This window comes from Ixodes scapularis, unplaced genomic scaffold (genome assembly GCF_016920785.2).
Source record: "Ixodes scapularis isolate PalLabHiFi unplaced genomic scaffold, ASM1692078v2 PGA_scaffold0__279_contigs__length_252992795, whole genome shotgun sequence".
Classification (NCBI taxonomy): Eukaryota; Metazoa; Arthropoda; class Arachnida; order Ixodida; family Ixodidae; genus Ixodes; species Ixodes scapularis.
Window position 1 is genome coordinate 225,376,425 of NW_024609835.1, and position 19,031 is coordinate 225,395,455.

The 19,031-nt window shown below is 45.1% G+C and overlaps 1 long non-coding RNA gene and 1 pseudogene across 2 annotated transcripts; one reads left to right on the forward strand and one right to left on the reverse strand.

Moving 5' to 3' along the window:
• The window catches only part of LOC120837630, a 169,188-nt pseudogene that overhangs the window by 95,942 nt on the left and 54,215 nt on the right, over positions 1-19,031 (reverse strand).
• Positions 4,840-10,542, forward strand: LOC121836145. 2 transcript variants are annotated; one of them, XR_006077803.1, is made up of 3 exons: positions 4,840-4,965; positions 7,784-7,945; positions 10,416-10,542. It is a non-coding gene; the product is annotated as an uncharacterized LOC121836145 (long non-coding RNA). The 2 variants fall into 2 exon arrangements; XR_006077804.1 differs by having other exon boundaries at positions 7,802-7,945.

The following is a 19,031-nucleotide window of genomic DNA, read 5'->3' on the forward strand; positions in this document are numbered from 1 at the left end:
CCGTAACGGTAGCCGTAACGCGTCGGCGTGACGCGTCGCCGTTGGCGTAACCGCGCGGTGCATTATGGGAAACGTGCCATAATGCACCGCGGTGCCGCGTGTGCTGCATTATGGGACGTCTCCCGCAAAGCACCAAGCGAGAGGGAGGAGGAGGAGAAGGGGGAGGAGGGAGGAGGAGGAGGGACAAGGATGAAAAAGAGGCAGGAGGAAGAGGGCTCCCCCCTGACAGCTCCCCCTCCTCCCCTCTACCTACGTCACTGGTGTATGAAAATCTCAAAATAACCCGCTGTTACTGAGCCCCGCAACTCGACCAAAGCTTCAGACAAAAAAAAAAGATGGAAATACAAATAATTTTTAAGCAAAACATAAAAACTCAAAACAAATACCCACTAATTAATTAAGATATTGCATATCCTCACATATAAAAAAAAAGTCAAGTTAAATTAAGATGTCGAACACCCTGCTCCTTTTTTTTTCTTTTTTGCACATAAGTTGACGTAGATTTCAGTCAGCAAACAAAGGTTATCATGGAACGTATAGCAGGAGAGGAAGCTGGGACATTATGTCTGCTCGCCCAAAAAATTTACTTCAAACTGCGTAGAGAACAAGATAACTCTAGTAATGGCTAGGGAGGCTCAAGTGAGGGTGGGTGCAACTGCTAGATCGGCGATCACGGGAGATGGACGCCATTTAATTGCTAAATTTTGCTGGGAGTCTATGGGCCAAAGGGTCGTTTTCTTTCCTAACTCAGGTCATAAAAGCCCATTAAGGTGCTTGAATAATTTACACAAGGTATAAATGATTACTTTTCCATAGCCACCAGTTTTGTTGCGATAGGTTAAGTATTTTTTTAACGCGAAAAATGGTAAATTCCGCCATCTTGGACGTTTCTGCTTGTCTGGCAACCTTGCTTTCTCCGCTCGGCGTTTGCAATTTTCGGAGCGAGAAGGAAGCGAGAGAGGCTGCGCCAAGGCGTTCGTTGCTTGCAATGGGAGGCGAGAGGAGGAAAGGCGCATGGAGCAACAGAGTTGCAACAGAGCGGGCGCCTGCTCTCGTGCAGGCAACACTGGCGCATATCCTTTCTCAAATCCTCTCCCTCATGCGCCGCCATTAAATTGCAAACGCTCTCCATGTTTTGAGTTGCGCCCACCCTCACTAGAGCCTCCCTAGTAATGGCTGGCCACGCTAGCGACACCGGCCACCGAAATATAAACTGCAGTAGAGTTGGGTCGAAACCGAAACTATATGCCGCAGTCATATACTTCTCCGATCCAAAGCCACAGCCAATTCAAAGTCTAATCCAAAGCCACAAGCAGCTTCTGGAGTCTGGATTCTTTTCCGTCCCGTCCGTGCAGACAAAGGCCTGTTTGAACCTTCAACGTGCGTGGGTCAAATGGTAAGTTTTCTCGACTTGATATTCATAATGCATGCCCGAAAAGTATCATCTACATGTGCTGGATGATCTTCCGAGCACCGTAGCTTACGTTGCCACCGTAATTCGGATGATATTTAACTTTTTTCGACGCTTGAGCGGTCTCCGCGATTTCGTGTCGCGTCGCAGTTCTGAGGGATGCTGGCTGCCTTCGGGAAACGATCGCTATCGCTTGTGGAGGCTGTTCGTTCAAGCCTTGCGTAAATGCAAGCCGCTATCTCGAGAATCCCGTGAATGTTCTGCGATACCGGAGCACTGCAGAGACGCTGATCAGATTGTTTCGAAAGTTCGCGTTGCTATCGGCGAGCCCTTCGGACACGCTGTAAGTGCCAGGCGCGCTAAACTGAGCTGTGCTGTCAAACGCGTGGATACGGATCTTAGAACGAACGCCTTGAATGTGTTCGGGACGGCGACACGCGTGAAGAATTGGATGGTTTTTACTTTGACGTGTCGTCTCGTCCTTTCTCACGCTTGCGACAGCGTATCTCGGTCAGCGCGCGCTGGCTTTTTGAGCTGCGTCCAGCGGGATGGCGCGGTTGGGGTGCTGGCGTTTAGCGGGTTTCAGAGGGTTGTTAGAACACGCTCCAAGCTGGGCGTCGTCGTAGCGCTCGCGTGCGGCGTGTGCCCCGCGCCGGCCTGCTCTGCGTGTCGTCGGTGTTCAGGCGCGCGGGCCTAGAGTTGCTGAAAAGTGTTGACAGGACCCTGTTAAGCTCGTCACTTCCGTTGTTTTCTCCCTTACGGGCCCTCCATATATGTCTAGCCTTGCGAGCCACCCAGAGTACTACTACTGTAGCTAATGAAGATTATTATTGTTTGCCTTAATGGCGTTTTAGTTTACCCCGGTCGTATTCGTGACTTCTAGAACCCGGGGGTGCACACATACTTTACATGGCTGAGGAAAGAGGTTATATGTAAGCAGTGATAGAGTGCAGGCGAGCTGGTAATTAATCAACGTCTTGTAAACCCTGATATGTTCATTCTTTTTTTTAGCGTTCCCCATATCAGGGTTTACAAGATATAGGTTATACGATTTGATTAAAATGCTCAAGAAAGTTGCAGTGTAAAAATCGCACACCTGGCAGGTGCTCTCGCTTCTATAGTGGACAGCTCGCAATGAAAACTCGCACGTCTGTCCCTTTTCGCACTCCGAAAACGGAAGCTTTGCCATGGTCAGCACATTAACATTCTGTGGTGCTTAGCTGGTGGGGGCAGTAATGTAGGAAGGGGAAGGGGGGCTGCAAGCAAACAATTTTCAAGGTGCAATTGCTTTCCCCCCCCCCCCCCCCCCCCCCCCCCCACACGCACACAGACACAGATGTTCAAAACTTCCGCTGCTGCCGCACCCAAAACAGCCATGACATCTATCGTCTACTTACAAACGTGCACATCATTCTATAAAAAAAAAATATCTACAGTAACAAATGGCTGGGGACCAGTGGCATACCAACTTGTTCTTGAGTGAGGAAGCAAACGACACCCCCCCCCCCCCCCTCCCCCCTCGAGCCGGGGGTGCGGTGCCCTTGGTATTCCTTCGGTGCCGCCGGCCAGTGTTTGCCCTGCCCAGTGGTGACTGTTTAAGGGGGGGGGGGGGGGGGGGGCTGCAAAACACATTCCTTGCCCCCCCGGTTGGTACGCCCATGCCAGGGACTTTTCAAGCATTCCCTCATCTATTAGTGTTGAAAATCTTCAGAAGACGTGTATATTCTTGTGTTGAGGTCATGGGGGCAGTGGCATAGGAAAGGGGGGTTCTTTTTTTTAATAATATTGTGTACTGGAAATGACTGATTTTCCTGCAGCCCCCCCCCCTTTTCCTATGCCACTGCCCCATCACCTAAGCACAAGACAATACACGTCAGAAATTGCACGCTGCTCTAGTTTCTTTTTTTTTTCTTTCGTCAATAAAAATATTTAACCCTACCAAAAAAATTATCGCCAGAACTTTTTTTCTTTTCTTTCCTTTTTTTTTTTTGGGGGGGGGGAGGTGGGGTGACGTGTTTGGGATTCCCTAAGTTTTGGAGTGGGTACAAGATACCCACCCCTTTCCCCTAACCCCTCCCTCCCCCTGCGACAAACACATACACATACATGGATTGCCTGTGTCCGATCCCCGTGGCGTCAGTACCGTTTAATCTGAAGTGCACCACCCAATGCTAATTAATTTTGTTTTAATAGAAGCAAAAACATTTGCTTGAAATTATTATAATTCTGAAAACAGAACCACCAATATTTTTATAAACTCGTCGAGGCTCAAAGCCAGTGTCATTCACAACACAAAATTGAGAACTTCTAAACCACTCTGTTCATAGCGCGACAAAATCGCACCACACGCGAAGTGCAGATAAATAAAATCCAACACACTGAACGGCTTCGTGCCAACGCCTTCGTACCCTAATCTCCTAGTACCCCCCGTACAGCGTCCGCGCCTCCACACGCAATCCGCACTCCCACTAGAGTCTACTCACACACTTTGAGTGCGGATAAGAATCCAACACAATCCGCACTCGGAGTGCGGATAAGAATCCAAAATTATTCACACTCGGAGTGCGGATTAGAATCCACCACTATCCACACTCGGTGTGCGAATAGGGACAGCCACAAGCCAACTCCCACACCTGCCAGGCGCTCTCGCTTGTACAGTGGAGACACATCCAAATCAAGGAGATCCAGCTTTGAATGTGAAGGGAGTCTCTTAAAGCATTTTTGGAACCATGTCCAAAACCCAGTGCTGGGTACAATTTTAGTCTAAAAGGCTGGTCCAGACTGTTGCTACCCGCTACGACTGAGTCTGATAAAACCAGTCTTCAAGCCTCTTGTGACAGCTTATGATCGTGCTGCGCAGCAGCAATGTTATTCGTAAGCAACTTAAAACCCTGTTTTGTTCAACTTGGTCATAGTCGGTTGCAACAGTGTGAACCAGCTTTAACACCTTAGGTGAATGTAATCAACAGTAGCTTCAGGATAAACTTGCGCATTGTACTACCCCAAAGTATTTTGACAACATCTCCGGTGTTGATTCTTGATTTCTATCTCAGCACTACAGAACACGTCAAAAGGCTTGTTGAATGCTGTGCATGTGCCTATCAAGCGAGCTGTGCTATTTCTAGGTGGTGTTTAATTTGTTTTGAAGTTTCCTGGATCTTTTAAGGGACCAGTAGGTATCTAAGCTCCATATGCACACTGTTCTTAATACAATTACTTCATGCAGAAGTTAATCTTTCTTATTTGTTTGAGTTTAATGGTGGTGTCGTCATGGTCTTTGCACTGTCGACGACAAGAGAAGCGTCATGTTGCACTTGTTCTTTTGTTGATCCGTGAAGCAAGTTCTGGTTTCTTTTTTGTTCCAGAATGTCAGTCTGAGTCTTATTCATGATGTTGCAGGAAGTCTGTATGATGACGAAAAAACTGCAGGTGACTAGAAGCTGCCGATGAGCTGGCAGTCCGGATGGCAGCTATCAACACGGCAAGGGCCTGCAGGCGCATCAGCCCTCCCCCCGTTCCTCTACTGCCATTGGAGACAGGATGCTTTGTAAAAGGTGAAACAGGGCCCTTGCACTGCTTCCCCAGCACCTTGCTGGATTTATCTCAGATTTTGATTTTCAAAACAAACAACATTACAAACTGTAAAATACCGAACAAGCGCCCACTCTAAATTGGAGATAATCATAGAGAGCTGGGGGTTGAGCACTTGGTAGGTACGATAGTTGGTAAGTGTTCATGGTCCCTTGCTTGGTCTGTGCACGGAATTACGAATAGCTGCATTTGCGGAGCTAGTTAATTATGCAAACACAAAAAAACAAAGCGTGACCTTTTTTTTTTTTCTTTTTTTACAAAAATGCATTCTGAAAAGTGTTCGATTAGCATTGGCTGTTACTAAAGCCTTCAATTTACTCTTCCGAGTTAGAACAAAAGAGCAACCCATCTTTTCTTGTACACCACTTTCTGTGGCAATAAAAAGAAAGCTGGGGGGGGGGGGGGGGGGGGGCAGGGCAGGCAGGTGCAAATGGCTCTGTGTTAGCGCACCACGTAGTTCTGAACTTCTTTTGGTCTCGGTTTGAGTTCGGGTTTTGGCATGTCAACCACGCAGTTGCTAGAGTGCATCTTTTTTGTACGAGAATTGCAGTTGAGGGAGTTGAATTGGGATTGCCGAGCATGGCAGGCACATTCACATCTCTTCACTTTCGGGTTACCCTGCACTGCCCGAAGGCATTATTGCAGGGGGGGGGGGGAGGGGAGGGGAGGTATGTAGTCAGTCGTGAAGGTAGAAATACGCCCGTGCATATGTACAAAAAAAGAAAGAAAGAAAGAAATGCAGGCACACAGGTAAACACATTCAAAAACAAAAGCGAGCCCAGAATAAGTTAAAAGCCACATTGGTTGCTCACATTCTATAGTCGGTGACAGGTCAATAAGGAAGTGGAAGCTGCTCCCACCTTTTTCCACTATAGCAGACTGAACCCTGGAGAGGAGGCGCCCTCCTTTCCAGCGTTTGCTCTGCTAAAGGGGAAAGAGGTGGGAGGAGCTTTCACTTCACTCTTGACCTGTCACCGACTATAGGTACCTGCCAACGTTCCATGTTTTTGGACGTAAGCCAACACTTTGACCAGTAGGATGAATTGGGCTGTTGTATATTGGGTGTATCAGGGAGGGGCCAGGCTCTTTAAATCGACTGCAAAATTCGGTTTCTTAACCTATGCACTACGACTTTGTGCAGCGTTGCTCAGGGATGGTCCATTTTTTTTTGTAAAATTTGCAAAGAGCGAACTTACCTGAGGAAAAAGTAAAGAAAGAAAAAAGCTTAGCTCCTATGGAAATGCGAAGAAGCCGAAGTTCTTCAAACAATATGGCGCCGTTTCACTAGAGAGACAAAAGATGGCGCAAGAGGTCACGACGCCAACTGCGCCAACGTACGAGCATACGGCGCCGAAAGCTGGTGTCTTTAGCAGACAATCTTTTCGACTCAAAAGTGGCACAAGCTTTTCTGATATCAGTTGCCAATGCATTATTTTATTATCCTTACTGATAAAACATATTGAATGGACACATAATCGATTAGAAAAGTGGTTTGTTGGGATATTTTGGCTGTTTTTTTTCGGAGTACCGATGTCATCTGCTTTGCAGTTCCTTGTTGTTACCGCGCCTGTTTTTGTTTCTGCGACTGTCGCCGCCTGCGGAATGCACTCTACTTTTGAGTTGAAAAGATTGTCTGCTAAAGACGCCAGCTTTCGGTGCCGTATGCTCGTTCGTTGGCGCAGTTGGCATTGTGGCCGCTTGCGCCATCTCTTGTCTCCGGTGCGAAATGGTGCCGTATTGTTCGAAAACCTTTGCCTTCGCCGCATTTCCATAGGTGCTAAGCCTTATTCTTTCTTTACTTTTTCCTCAGGTAAGTTTGCTCTTTGCAAATTTTACAAAAAAGTGCACCATCTGTGGGCAGCGCTGCAGAAGTCATAGCGCGATAGGTTAAGAAACCGAATTTTCCGGTCAATTCAAGGAGCCTGGCCACTCCTTGATACACCCAGTAGTTACCAGATATGTGTGCAGGTCACTCATGCAGTTGTTAATGACCATTGGTACCCAACTCAACCTCGTGCAGGGTGTCTATGAACTGGAAAAATGGTAATGTTGAGGAAGTTGGCGATTGCAAAAGCCTGAAGGTTTCCACCCTAATCACCATCGATCAGGGATATTCAGCCTTTCTTTGTCTGAATGTCAGCAAAAGACACGTGTGGTGTGACACATAAACCTTCCTACTCAGGAACGCAGCCAGCTTGCCAATGTAAATCTCTGCTTGGAAACTATAGAGTCTTGGGAGAATCCAGAGATACAATTTAATCTCGAAATGTATGAAAAACACAAACTTCTGTACTCTAAATGAAGTGCTGCTGCTTATGACAGTGCTGCTTATGGCAGATTTGTGGAATGGTTTCATAGTGCGACACGTTGTCTCTAGAGCTACCCATTTGCTCCTGAATGGACTTTCCATGGGATTTTTTTACAGGCTGTGAACATCATGGCTATTGAGGTAGTTTCTGCTGCGGGGAAGGGAATATCCCTCAGCTTGACAGTCCACAGAAGCTTTAGCAGCCAGGATTTTGGATGTTGCGAGAGCAATGACGTTTGCCTTTAGCTCATATTTTTTGCCACAAGTTGTCAACCAACCGCCAGGGTTGTCTCATCCGACAGCAGGACATGCCGGCTACTGTGGCTTCATTTAATGCTGTTGCTTAGAGACCACCTTTAATAAGTGGGTGGTATAGAATGCTAGAACGCAGAGGTGCATTCCAGACACCATGCTGTAGCATCTGCTGCTGGGATGTTCTGATTGTTTCTCATTGCAGTCATTACAATTTTCAGATTGTTTCTTTTCTTCAGTGGGAGCTCATGAAGGTGGCACTGTGCACTGAGGGACAGAGTGGCTGACAGTGAACTGCCCAAGACAACCTGCTGGCTCTCGTGACCATCTCCGAAAGCCTTTGGATGGGCTAATTGACAGGCATGCCTGGACATTTATAAACGGTAAACACAATCAAGACTACCTTTGAATTACGCCTTGGTCTAACTGCTGTTGCCAGGATACCGTGTTCGGCTGCTAGAATTGAACTGGATATGCTAAGCGCAACATGTTGCCAAGTAGGGACACGCTGGGACGCTTGTCCACAAACTCTGCTTCCCAGTCCATGAGCCACCAAAGACCCAGCCAAAGAGATCCCAAGTCAAGTCAAAGTTTTCTGTTAATCTTGCTAGTAGCAGCGTCGTAGTCGTTAATTAAAATGTCGGCGTTGCCCCGCTCATTGCGGCACACCGAGCAAAGCAGAGCGAAAGAACGGAGATAAAGACTACCAAAAGTGACGTCATTAGCAGGGTCAAACAACCCTTGCTTGCCAATAGGCTGACTTGGGGATGCCAACGATGATGTCACAAAGCTTTGGACAGGTTACATGTGGAAGAAAGGCTCAGTGCATGCCCTGCTATAATTGCTGCACATATTCAAAATAAATGCAGTTTACAATGTCTTTTGCCCAAGTTTAGTGCGATTACTGAATTAACGAGCCAAAATGCTATGTAAGTCTGCTCCTAACTCAGATTTCTTACAAAGTGCTTCAAGCTCCCTTTAATGCTAGTTTGACTTATTTGCACAAGCCTGTGCCAGTGCACAAACTAGAGCCTATACATTGCTGTACTATTTTACATTTAATGCACTGCCAAAGGAAAAGGTTCAGATACAATTAAGTCCAAGCAGCTAAACCACCAATTTGAATGTGACATACAGTAGACTCTCATTATTTCAAACTCAAGGAAGCCACGAATTTTGCATGAATTATCAAAAGCTCAAAATATCAGAAGTTCATCTAAATATGTTGCAAGATAAATTATGATTTTCTATATGGATGGCTACACATACAAAACAGATATTTCATGATTTCCTCTGCACAGGCCCATTAATCATAAATTCATAAGCTGGTATGCCATTCATGAAACATTGGTAAAATTTATGACACAAGTTTATTCAACCCTCAAAAAAGTTGTTTATCAGGGACTGTTTAGACAGCTCATGACACCTTAAAACAAAATTAAGTTTGTTCAACCAGAAAAAAGTTGTCTATTAGGGACTGTTAAGCAGGGACCCATGAGTAATGGAAACGGGCATTGTGCTGCAGTTTCTATAGCAACTTGCGTGAACACTGCGATATAAATCCATGCCGCCACATCACAGCATCCTTGCAAATTGATATGGAAACTGCCGCGCGGCGCCCGTTTTTGCCGCTCATGTGTCCTCTGCTTCAGAGACGTATATAGAGATAGTTTAACCATTCATATGGATGTATAGAAGGCAAATGAGGAGGCGCCTTTCGCTTAAGGTGGGCTGGGCATGTTCCAGAGCATTTTCACAAATTCGTATGTGGCCAACCAGCAGCCGCGCATAATATCCTGGCAGTGGTTGTGAGAAACAAAATTAATGAGCTCGTCGGAGTAACTCTCGGTGACTGGGGTGCAGTGATGTTTTGATCGTGGTCATGCAAAATCACGGTGGAAGATATAGAAAATATCAAAAACGTGCGCAACCTGCTGAACGATTGACGTATTCCGTACACCAGGCGTTGAAGCGATCAGACTCCATTTGAGCAAAACAGAAATCAAGCGGAACATTAGTTTCCTACATCTACTTGCATAACCATAATCGATACAGTGCATGCACCATACTTTCAACCATGGAGAGTTACTACATTTAACTCCAATGCACTTATCAAAACCGTTTCTCGCTACCATAGCTAGGGGATTATTTTCAGCTTCTGGTTTGCCAAGAGAGATTGTCGAACCCTCTATCTGCGTCTGATGCAGGCCTTGGCTCTGCTTGCTCCTTTCATATACCAAGATCTATCTGTACGGCTCTGCTCTGCTTTAGCCCTGTAGAGTGTGCTTTTTACTGAGCACCAGTGCACCGCAGGAAAACAAAGCCTGTGAAAGCAAGCTTCACAGGTGCTGCTTCTCCGCAGTGCACCGGTGCTCGGAAAGAAGTGAGCTCAACGGGGCCGCGAGAACAAAAAGTATGAATTACACGAAAACGTCGTTCAAATTAAGCGGCTAATGAATACATTGAAAACGTAGCGGGACAGCCCAAGTTTTGAAATTTGTTTGACTTAACCAGAGGTATTAAATCTCCGAGTTTGAATTATCGTGAGCCTACTGTATACTCTAAAGGAGATATGGCTCACTTGATTGTGCTTAATATCACTGAATGGTTGTGCAAATTTTAATTTGCTAGTTTTATTTCTCAAGCACTTGTTGTGTTGGGTATTCAAATCAATGCAAATTTTTACTTTGGTTCAATTTACGGGAGTTTTGTTTTATATATCATGTGCAGTAGAAAGGTGGGGAGCTGGGCTAGGTAGTAAACACGTTGCTTGCTGATGTTAACCATGTATGTCATATACAGCTTGTTGTGATTGTGTATTGATTTTGAATCCTCTTCTGCTCTTTATTTCAGGCTGCTCTTATATGCACCATGAAGACATCGAAGAGGTCTCCAATTGAAGGACAACTATAAGCACAAGCATGGAGGGGCATCTAGATGGCGAGCGCAAGGACAACTGTAATGTAAAATTTCTCCCAACTTCAAGCAAGGCATGCCTTCTTCCAATAAAGGCATTGTGGCAAAACTTCTTAATTGGTTCGTTTGTTCAGCTGTCATCTCTACGAACAGCTGATCTCACACAAACAAAATCCTGGCAATGAGTAGTAGAGGTTGTGTGCTCTGTTTCTTGTTGAACTCTTGTTGTTTTGTGTAAGGATAAAAAATTCTACAGGTTAGTATATTGATTGACAGAGCCTATGAACTCTCCATACCAATCCATACCTCAAAAGTTTCATGTGACTTCGGCTTGCTTGAACATGGAAGCTGTTTGCACTAAATAACGGAGCACTAGACCTTTCTGTCTTCTTGAAGCCCATAGCTACGAGCCATCCGCACCAATCCTGCACCTCCGATACGTCAGGTGACACCCCTGGCAAAGGTATAGCCCTTCCAGGGGAGTCGCCTGATGTATCGGAGGTGCGGGTGGTACGGATGGCTCGTAACTTCGGCTTTATCTAAGGCCGAAAGGTATAGTGCTTCATTATTTAGTGCCGACAGCTTTCATGATACCTACGGATAGCCCTCCGTAGTGAGCTACAGACATTCCGTCATTTTACGAAATTATGTGCCTTATTTTTACAGTCTGTCCAGTTTCTAGATTACGGGAAATCTTGCCGGCACTATGGAACACGGAACTTTTACCCATAAAATTGAGTGAAATTTTTTTGCAGTGCTCCCATACCCCTTGTCCAAGTCGAAGATGGTCAAACATCTCCGATTCCCTCTAAAATGAAGCATCCGTTTCCATTGAAAATAAAGACTTTCACATTTGATGTCGTAGTACGTCATTCGCATTCTTACGTATTTCAAGAAGACATTTAAATCACAAAATGGTTCAACGATAACGGCCACAAAACATTTTGAAAGACGGCTGTAAAACGGTTTCGAAAGACGGCCCGAAAATCGGTTGACGACATCGGTCACAAAACGATTGGCGATATCGGTCTCAAAACTTTCCCCGTTATCGGTTCAAGTTATTGGACCGATCTGGAGCCGGGGTTCAAATCATTATTGGACCGTTCTTTCCTAAAACTTTGACCGATATTTCTCCGTTATTGGTCCAATATTTTTGTGCTGCCTGGGTTAACATGCCGTTTGGCGCGCTCCAAACTGATGACGTCGGCTCGCTCCACGGGACATTTAATGCTCTCGCATTAATAAGCACTGTATCCGCTGAAAACTAATTTTGCGACCTTGCCATTGCATACGCTCTTCATCTCGAGAATATAATAGCGGCTACCAGTGGAAGTGGTGAGGTCATATTTTTCTGAGCTCACTTGGAGAGCAAGAAGCGCAAGTCTTCTTTTTCAAATAGCCAGCCTCAATTTATAGCGCAAGTTGGCGTGTATCGCTCTTTGACTTCGCGTGCGCGCTTAATGCCCAGGAGACGTTGATATGTTAACAATGATAAAGATTTGTTACAGGATCGGTACAACTAAAATGTCTCCGGAAGCATACTGGGCTTGCGCACACAAGCGGTGCATCCGCTGGCGCCTCCAACAAAATATTGTGGGAGAATATCTAAAAGAAACGACGTTACCCACATGTATACATCGCCGCCTATTTTTAGTCGTTCACATTTTATTTTTTTCTAAAGACAGGTCGAGTGCGTGTATGTACAGACCCAGCAATTTTCTGGTGTATTAATCGTCCAATAATTTAGTAACAGGTGTATCCATTGTACTGAGTGACAACGTTCAATAGCAGTGAACGACAAATGACGAAAGCATGGTCTCAGCTTTGATGGGTGCTCAAGGACCACGGCCACACAAGAGCCTATGACTTCGAGTTCATTGCCTCAGAATTTTTTTCGCGACTGCGGCTCAGTCTAGATGCCGGTTTGTGTAGAAGACGAGAGGCTACTTTTTCTCTCATTTACGGTAGGTGAGAAATTGTAATTCTAAATCTTTTTGACAAAAGTCTGACGAAGGTTCGGTTCCTACGTAACCTTTGTTTCATGACTAAATATATGATGATGAATGAATGTATTTTACATCTATTTCCCAAATATACCTTGTGGCTGTCGTGGTCGAGACTATAATGGTGGAACTGCGTTGTTACCTTCTAGCATACAATTGCAGGTGTGAGTCGTGCCGTGTCTGGTCGCGATCTGGTAGAGAAAGAGAGCAATCGCTTGTGCATATGGCGGGCGGAGTCTAGGGCCACTCGGTGGCGATGGCGATGATGATGGTGGCGGTCTAGCTGATGATGATCTCCCATCACCTTTCCCACTTTGGAGAAACAACACTCACACTTCCCCAAAACGGCCAGGTGGACAGCGCACTCGTCCAATCTTCGTGAAGTTAAATGCCAGCGCCGGTTCCAGGTGTCCTCTTGTTCGCCGTGTAGTGCCGGTCGTCGTCTGCACCACGTAGGAACGGGGTTGAGGCGCTAGCTCTATAATGTGACCGTGAGATGCTGCTCCCATCAGAATTCTGACCGCAGTTCCAGACGGATGGGTGTTGAGCTCACGTGTCCTGAGGTGCTCGTCATAGTGTTGGCGCATCTTCTCTTTGTGCAAGGCATTTCTGGAGCGGAAGTCGGTGGTGTGCCAGCGAGGTTGGAGAGATTCGAGCTTTACTGGCACGTTTGCGCACAATCTTGGTCCCATGAATAGCTCTGCTGGCGCGTAATTTTCGATTCCCGGGGTCGCACGCTGGGCTAGCAATTCCTTGTGGATGTCTGTCGATTTTCTGAGGAGTTGCTTAGCCGTTTGAACTGTCCTCTTGGCCGCCCCGTTGCTCTGGGGGTAGTACGGGCTTGACGTTAATCGGGTCACTCCCCATTCCTTCAAAACACCGTAGATTCGCATATGGCGAATGTCGGCCCATTGTCTTTTCGGAGAATTTCCGGCGCTCCATATTGTGCAAACATTGGGTTGAGGACGGCAACGATATCCGTGGTCGTCGTCCTTATGAAAGGTTGCAGCTCGAAGAATTTTGACTAGTAATTGACAGTAATCAAGTAAAAACTGCCTTCGTGGATGAAAAAGTTCATGCCGACGACTTCCTATGGTTATTTTGGCAGTGGCATCACCAAAAATGGAGGTTGACTTGGTTTCCGGTGTTCTTAACAAATCTGTCGATGTAGAGTCCAATACCTGGCCACCAGACAGATTCTCGTGCTCTGGTGCGGCATTTGGGCACACCCTGGTGACGTGTGTAAAACCTCTCAAGGATTTCAAAGCTTAGGGCTTCCGGTATGACGAGTTGATTGCCCTTGAACATCACACCATCTAGTATGGCTAGTTCGCCGGCGACTTCGTAGAACCGGCAGACTCCTTGTGGAAGCATTATTTCATTCGTCCATGTTTGGAGGGTGTACTCAATTACCCTCTTTGTTACTGAACCTGTCTGTAGCTTGTTCTTGATGCGGTCGAGCATTTCTTGGGAAGCTGGGAGTTTGAAGCGTCCGAACGGCGTCACAAATGCCGTGTATTTCTGCGATTCCTCCGCCAGATGTGCTTGCCAGTAACCAGCTCGAGCGTCGAGTTTTCTGAAGACGGTGCCACCGGAGAGCTTCGCTAGATATTCGTCTAAGGTGGGCATGATTACGCACTCTTGGGCGAGCTACCTGTTGAGGTCGGTATAGTCTACGCAAACTAGCAGTTTGGCATTTGCTTTTTCTGTGACGACCATTGGAGCGCACGAATCTGTGGCCTCGGTGACACGCTCTATAACACGGTGCTCTAGCATCTTGGAAAGCTCATTTTTCACAAGCGCTTGCACCACTACTGGCACGCGCCTTGGGTATGTAAGAGCAAACGGCCTCGCGTCTGGTCGAAGATCTACCTTGTACTCGGCGTTCATGTGACTGAGCCTTGAAGTCAGCTGAGGATACTTGCCAAGTAGTTCGGAGACGTCCTTTTTACGGTTTTTCCTACCACTGAGGTTGAGGAGCTATGGGAGAACTCCAAGAGATCGTATGGAAGGCCTTCCGAAGAGTGCTCCCTGTAGGCCTTCAACTGCGAAAAAATCCTCTTGAACTTGTTGACTGCCCCATTGCACTGAAGCTTAAAAGTGTCCAGCGGCCGAAAGCCTCTGATGACCTGGACCGAGGAGTGGTGTGTCTGGCTTTCGCGGAGGGTCCATCTATTCGCGATTGTAGTCGCACGGCGCAATGGCAGTGGAATCGGCGCCCATATCGACCTTGAATGTGATCGAGATGCCGTTCACTGACAGGGTGATATGCTCCAAGCGTCATCAGCTGAAGTGTATTTAAGTTCGCCGGGGTCCACCTCTTCAACTTCCACTGTGCGGCGAGTTGTGTGAGCTGTCGTGAAAGTACCTTGTCTCTTGATGTTTCGAAGACAAGCAAACGGAAGCGTAGTGGCATAATTTTCCACCCGGCCTGAATAATTGACCTGACGCCGGACAGGTCGTCTTGGTGTGAACTGAAGCACTGCCACATCATCTGCATAGCTGGCGGATACCATCGTTGTCTTTTTTCGGACGAGGCGTTGGCTTTATTTTCTTGCTCCAATATTTCTTTCTGCTTCCGGGGCTCAGTTTGTCGACAGCGCCGTGTTGACCTTGCGTACCTCGCATTTATTTGTGCTGTTGCTTGATGGCTTTGGAGTTTCACGCGGCAGCCACCGCGGTCTCGACGGTAAGCGCGGAGTCGAGTGGCAGCTTCTCGCTGAGAGTCGTATCGAGGAGGCCTATCTCGACTCGCTCCTATATTAGCTCGTCTTTCAAGGCGCCCCATTGGCATCTGCCTGCGTCAATGGGTCGGTAACGAAACTTTCGACTGTCTCGTGACTCTGTTGCTTGCGGCGGTTAAATGTAGCGCGTTCGTATATGATGTTCCGCAGCGGAGAAGAAATGTGTTTCAAAGGCATTCGTCACGCAGTCGTAGTCCAGCTTTTGTTCGTCACTGAGCTTGAGAAACGCTAGAACGTCATCCGCCTTGCGTCCCTTGGCGCACAGGAAAGTATTTACCTGAGCAGCGCTGCCTTGCTTGCTGAGTCCTGAGATGACTCGGTAGCGATCCCATCGCGTGATCTAGGACTGCCAGTCGTCTGGACGGCGGAAGTCGAGCTTAGCGTTAGAGCCGTTGCTTCTGGTTGCTGCTGACTGGGCTATGGCTTCGATTTGGATGCGTGGGGAACTGTAGACGCTGAGTTGCTACGCTAGAACCGCTCCACCATGTCCTGGTCAAGACAAGACTGATTGAACTGTGTAGGTTTCTTCTCGCATAGCAACGCAGGTGTGAGTCGTACCGCGTCTGGTCGCAATCCGGTGGAGAAAGGCTCTGAGCGCGGAAACGGCGGGCAGAGCCACCCCGGAGTGGTGGCGATGATGATGGCCGCAGTGGAGACGATGATGATCTCGTATACTCGGCTTTTAACTTTGAACACGCGAACACTTACCTTACTCATAGACATATTTTCTAGATAATATCAAACCTTTCTTTTATATGAATCCACTAACAAATATACCTTGATTGCTAGCCAGTTTTCCTAATATACTATACCTTTATTATCATTATCCTCATCGAAACGAGACGTAACCTTGAATATTTTACGTATGAGGAATACGCCCATCTTCTGATCGGGCTGTGATACTAAGAGGTGTAATTCTCAGTTCATCATTCAGAATTCCTTTCTGAAACGAAACATTTGAACACTGAATTAATGAAAAATTAAAAAAAATGCATATACTCAAAAGAAGACAACTTAAGGTATAAACAGGGTTTCCTAATTTCTATCACGATCGAAAAATAGGTGGTAATATCTACGAGATCTAGAAATTTTCAACAATACATGACTTACTGAGATATTTTTAGCAAAAAACTGCCAACTTATGTTCTAATCTGTAAAGAATCTGAACAACGGCAGCGATGGTAAGAGGTCAATTGATCAAACTTTTATTGTTGGAAAACTTATAAAGCTGATCATAAAAGTGTGATGAAAATAAATGGCAAATATCGCTGTATCCTTGAGTCACAAAAAACAATAGAATTATATCTAAATAAGTGATTGAACTAGTATTTCAAACAAATTAAAGTTGAGACCACCGTTTCAAATTCTTGTTTCTAGGTTAAAAAGGAGGTAACATCTTCATCACGACAAGAAAGAACATAAATATTTTAGTAAATATGCATTATTATTAGAATTTCTTATGTATTTCAATTGTCAGTTTCTAGATATAATTATTATGTAGACTTTGAGATGTCACGAAAATCATATGTAACAAAGCTCTAAAGTGTAACCAAAATAAAACTTGAAAACGGCTCTAAAATTGAAGCCATAATAAACTTCAAAATAAAAAAAAAAACATTTTTTTTTAACAGAAGCATAATGAAACCAATAAAATATAAAAATAAATTGATAAACGTTTGAGTGTTATCATTATGGCTTTTTATTCTTCATAAAATTTAATTCTTAAAAGCGTTAGTTCGCAAAATGCATGACATGTTTTTTTAAACTTTTAACAACTATTTTACACTTCAAAAGAAAGTATTTTCGTAGCGAAATTAAATTACTAAGATTGATTTACTAAAGATATCAGGGGAATTCTACGATAAGCTGTATTGAAACACAGTTATTATTATATAGCACTCTAAAGTGTTCTTAAAAGAATATCGCTTATTAAACATAGAATTGGGGCCTATAAGACCTTGTTTTTAGGGAACGACACATATATTTGATGGTTTCATATACGAAATAACGTACACATCTATAAAATATTCAGTTTGCTTATGTACTTCAATGGGCATCACGAAAAGTGTAGAGCGCGTCAGGAAACTAACATCTTAGATGAAAACTTTTAATCATAAAGGAAGCAAGAGCAGCAGCTTTCAGCGTGGTCCCCGTTTCTTTAAACTAAAATAATACCAGTAAAACAACAATGGTATTGAATTACGGTTGATTCGCACAAAAACAAAATAACAGAGGAAAAGCTAATACAGGATGCATGCAATTGCAGAGATTCTGCTTAATATTTCTAAGATCGCCAAGTATTCAGGTTCCACAAATAGTTTCAGTATAATCTTAATTAAACAATTTAAAATAAAATTACTTTGAATTTAGGACAAATATAAAGGTACTGAAAAATGTTGCAAGTTTGTCGAAAACAGATTTGGGTAAACATGCGCAGAAAGATGAGAATAAATGTTTTTTTTTTTTATTGTGCACTATACTATTTTGTTTTGCTATCATTTACACACATCCGAAACCTATGTACACATCAAATCTGTGACTTTAAAAATATTCTCCACGTCTTTTAAAATTTGGGATTTACGTATTTGTTTTGTTTTCCATTTTTTGGCGCAGTTGGGAATGTATCAGTAAATATTAAGGTCATCTTGAGCTCACATGTATTGATTTAAGTTTTATAATATAGCCGATTTTTACTTACTAATAAGACGTCAGTATTTTTAAGTAGTGTTTATATTAGTAATCAGCTCTATAAGCACCGGTATATTTCAATTGCATCCTCTTGTGGTTTTGCGTCCGTGACGTCCCGAACAGGATTTGCCTCGCGGTAAAACCGGCGATTGGAAATGCTTTATGAATATACAAAAAACTTGGTTTGGGACAATTGCGAATTTTGACCGCAGAAGCGCTTTTGATTGCGTACGTCGCTAATAGTACTATATTTGCAAGATTCGTTCGAGGATTTGATTTCGCGTACGTTTTTGATGTTTTAGTTTCTAAATTAGCTTCTACTAAGACGTCTTTGTCTGGGGCAGAGCGCCTAATTATTACAGCGTAACCTCTAAGTTTTTCATATGAGGAACTTAATGTTTCTTCTTGTTCACTTCAAGTGGCATATCTAGAGGTAAAGAAAGTGTATACCACTTCAACTGTGCCGTTTTTGTCATCGAAGGCAACTGATGCCATTTGATTTCTGTCATGATACATGTTTGCTCCAAGCTTCTTTCCGTCCATCTGTTAAAAAATATGAAACAAATTACACCATTTGTCGAGAACCTATATCTTCTAAGTTTTTAGATCGAATGATCTTAAAATATTTGCTTTATAAAAAAACACTTGAGGTGGGGTGGAGGTGCGGCGTACCGCAGCCCATGAAGCGTACCCCCCGATACCGCGTAGCGCAAGCCTTTTTCCCGGCTCAACAAGACCGTCCGGGGAAACGACCGAGGCCCGAGGAAGTCGCCGTGTTCAAGGTTTGTTCCCGGAATTGGGTGCACTGCCGGAGGACCCACTAGTCGCCGAAGCCGACGATGAGCAACCAATCGTCTACCTGTCCGTTGCCCATCGGAGAGCTGCGTTATTTCGCGACGATATTGGCGAAGACGTTGACGACTGGATCCAGCAGTTGGAACTAGTGGCTCGCCATAATGGATAGACGCCGGCCCAGTGCCCGCAGGGCATCAATTTTTCCCTGGAGGGATGGGCGGGACATTGGTACGAAAACCCCGAAACTACGATCACCTCCTGGGAACTGCTCAAAGAGGGTCTCCAACGGACGTAACGGCTGACAGATTTGTCACCTGGGAAAC